Source organism: Hetaerina americana, unplaced genomic scaffold (assembly GCF_022747635.1).
Source record: "Hetaerina americana unplaced genomic scaffold, ioHetAmer1.1.p SCAF_1, whole genome shotgun sequence".
Classification (NCBI taxonomy): domain Eukaryota; kingdom Metazoa; phylum Arthropoda; class Insecta; order Odonata; family Calopterygidae; genus Hetaerina; species Hetaerina americana.
Window position 1 is genome coordinate 122,238,478 of NW_027286069.1, and position 3,962 is coordinate 122,242,439.

Below are 3,962 nucleotides of genomic sequence, written 5' to 3' on the forward strand. Positions count from 1 at the left end.
CTGTGGTCCACGCAGTGACCGAACAAGCACGCGACTTGTCCGGCAGTTAGTGAAAGAAATATTTCAGATTGGAGATCCAAGCGAGTTTGGGTGGAGCACTTGGAGACAGATAGTTGCATCCGATGAGGAACTGTGCTCTTATATATTTTGTAATGTTCCCTTGGGTCGTAGAGAAAATCTCAACTTGACAAGAGCCAAAATTATGTATGTTTGATGAATAAACTAAAAGAAATTCAAAGATGTTTTCATAAATGTCTAATATGTCGCGCACTGATTCATCATTTTCTCAGTTAAATTACGACCAGGAAAGGGTATTTAAAGAGGAAAGAGAAAAAACTTCAGTTATGAACAGTAATTTAGTTTATTTCATTCCAAAAATATTTGCAGACGCAGTGTACACATGGGCCCTGCCTCACATGGCTGATGACGTGATTCTGCAATGGAAAAAAATAATGACAGAACATTAAAAAAATATCCTCAAACGCGCCACAATGCCGATTAAAACAAATAAGCCTTCGTTTGTGGTTTAAGTAACATGTACTTATTCGTACTGTGACATAAATGACAAGCTTCCATTTGATGTATGATTCTCATAATTTATGAGAGGCCTTAATTAATTGAAGCATTAAGCCTTGGAGTTGCACACTAACATTAGTTACACACTGAAAGTTACACGCTGAAAAGAAATATTCATTCCCTCTATGAGGGTATACCCTTAACAATCTACACTGAGTGAAACGTGAGAACATTCTACCATAGGAACATTTAGTTACCTGTGTTTTGATAGCACAAAGCATGCTTCGAAGTTTGACCAAATTACGCAAATTTACGCGCAATTGCACTTACAACGAATTGTAAATAAATGTACATTTGTGGAACGCTTGCTTGAGTGCATCTAGACCGAAGGTTGTAGATTTCCATCAATGTAATTCCATGCAATAACTTTTACAATGCAATAACTTTTTCATTGGTTACCACGTCTATTTGATCTTACATGTTGTCATGAATATCCGCTGTTTAGTAGTAGTATCCAGGGAGTCCGCGATAGGCATAGGGGGTACCGTAGTATCCAGCACCAAGGAGTCCAGTGCGGGGATAGACTCCTCCCAAGCCGACGTATCCGGAGCGGAGGTAAGGGCTACCGTAGAGGCCGGTGCTGATGTACTGGGCAGAAGCCACAGCCAGGACGGCGAAGAGGAGGAAAAGAGCCTAGAGGGAGAGAGATCGGGTCATAAGATGCCGACAAATATAGGAGAGGCTAAAAAGAATATCAACCAAAGGATGTATTAAAGTAAAAGATAGAAAATAGGAGAAGCACGAGAGCATGTTAGTTGCCTGACAACTTTAACCGAAACTCATTAGAAGTCTCAATATCCAGGAAGGCGATAAAATCATTGAAATAAGCATTAGTTCTACAGCAACCTCTTGGTATATATATATATATATATATATATATATATATATATATATATATATATATATATATATATACATATCTGTGTGTGTGTGTGTCAGAGCAAAAACATGCTCTTGAAGTCCTGAATAAGGCGTAAGAATAGTACCAGAGGTAAAAAATTAAGAGTGGTAAACATTGATAAAGGATATCTCAGTTATTTCTGCGGCTGTACTAGTTCATTTGAAACCTGATTCAGGATACGGATGTTTAATATTTAACAGTGCGTAAGGTGCTAGAAATGAAGAATTATGAAGGAGTTGTACAGACAAAGGCCGTAGAGATCACTTAAAGGAAAAATAAAGAATAAGTTTGGTTTTCGCAAAACTTGAGGCACAATGCTCGTAGATTTTGTGAGGGCACTCACTCTAAGGGTAAAAATCAGCGTAAAGATACAATGCTACAACTACAGTGGAAAACTATTTTGGAAATCGCTTCGTTCGAAAGAAGTCAATATAGCCGTCGAAAAGCACAGGAGTATTTCGTCGAAGAGACGAAATATTTTCAAGAAGACAGATTACGTATGCGAAGAGATTGTGGGAAGGCATAGAGAGAGAAGAAGGCAGAAGAAGGCGATACTCACGATCTTGTACATGGTTGGTTGGTTGGTGCGTTCCGGTTACTCTGCAGGTAAACAGTGTCTTCGCTTGGCCGAGGCTTTGTTTATATACGCTTGTGGAGACGCCGATGGGAGGGCGTGGAATGGGGAGAAGGGTTGTAATGACGAGGAGGGACTCTGGGAACTGCCCTCGGATTGGGCGAAAGGGTGTGCCCCATCAAAGGACGAGCCTTTGAGTCCGCCTCCCCCATCCCCCCCCTCGGGGTGGGGGGGTGGTGGTGAGGGATTAAATGGATGCGGGAGGATGGAGGGGTGTGCTCCCTCCCTCGGGCGGGAGGGAGAGTGGCGAGAGGGCCTCCCTGACCTTGTCCTTCGACTCAATGCCGCCGCAGTGCCGTGATGTGGAGCGGTGCGTGGCCGCTGTCGTGCCCGGCGGTCGCCCTCCCCGGACCGAATCCTTATTCGGTTCCTCGCCACGACGCGGCGCGGGGGCGATTGGAATCGTGCGCCCGGAGCGGGGCGTCCTTCCGGGTGGGCCCTTAAGGCGCTAGAAACAGCGCCCCCTCATCTGACAGGCAAAGCCTCGACGCGTCTGTCGAGTGTACGAAAAAGATTAAAGGCACGATACGGGATTGGTTTCGATGCTTGCTTCTTTGGTATTGCGTAGAAAACTTTGATTAGAATGCAAATCCCAGAGACCCAGAAGTGGACCTTCTGGTAGCGATGAAAAATACCTTCGCCTCAGGTCGTCTTACTCATAGAATATACATCACCCTGACTGATCAAATTAATATTATTTTCATATTTATCACACTAATAATATACCAAATTCCTCCGAGTGCATTATGTTATGTCGCATTTCACGGGTATTTCTTATTTGTTTTGAAATTTTGAATATGACATAAAAATAAGTTTCTTTTGGATCTATTAAGCTAGCCGTCTCACACAAATGAGAACCAATTCGTCACGAGAAAGACATTTGTGAATTAGGCACTCGAATCTTAGTCTTCTGCAGTCTAAGTAACTCGATACTTTGTTTCAAGCTCAGGACGTGCGGCATCAGAAGCAAATAGGTTCGCATCAGGGTGAGGGGGGAGCTCGTAACAGTTTTGTTAACTAAATAATTCGTGCTAGTTGCCCCAAAAAAACTTCTTCTTTGACATCGCATGGCGCAAGACAGCGAAGCCTGTGTAGTTGCCCATTAAAATGTCTAAATTAAAAGGTTGATTTCTGCACAAATCACAATTTCCATGGCTTGTTTAAAAAATTCAAGGTTCATGCTGTTTTAGTGAAACTATCAATCCGTGATAATAGAAAATGGTGACTGTTGCATTTCAAAAGTGGAATGCGGATGAAAGCCACGCATAAAAACTCTTAGTTCATAAAATCACAATAAATTATTACAATCCTACCCATGATTATTGTACATTTTCATAGCGATCGTGGAACGTGAAGGACAGGAAGAATTAGGAAAACCATGAATTCCCTAAAAGTTCCTGTAAGCAAATATTAGATGCAAGAAAACGTTTCCAAACATACAGCTCTTGGATAACGTTGCTGCTTCGATGTGCTTCTCAATGCACTCACTTTATTAAATTCGGAGGCGATATCAAGAGATTAGTAATGTTTAACCGACCTAAATGAGGACTTATTTCATCCAATGACAATTCAGGTTCATAATGGTATTATGTTTCTCATGCTGGGATACTCCCACTCAGGGGGCGGAGGCCATTGTGTGTGGCATGTCCATGTGGTAGTGGCATTCTACCACTTCTTACTTTTAAATTCTAATTCTCACGTTATGGGAGAATTATTGCTAAATTTGAATGCGCATGTGTGCGCTATTTAATAGTTTATGTATTTGCATGCGCGTAAATTAAACATATTTTTGCATGAATATATATATGTATATATATATATATATATATATATATATATATATATATTAGA

General features: G+C 41.3%; 1 long non-coding RNA gene across 1 annotated transcript; it reads right to left on the minus strand.

The window, feature by feature from the left end:
• Nucleotides 1–342: 342 nt before the first annotated feature.
• Nucleotides 343–2,130, minus strand: LOC139687154 (uncharacterized). The gene is made up of 3 exons (XR_011700605.1): nucleotides 2,037–2,130; nucleotides 995–1,209; nucleotides 343–434 (listed from the first exon to the last, which is right to left on the minus strand). It is a non-coding gene; the product is annotated as an uncharacterized lncRNA (long non-coding RNA).
• Nucleotides 2,131–3,962: the final 1,832 nt, after the last annotated feature.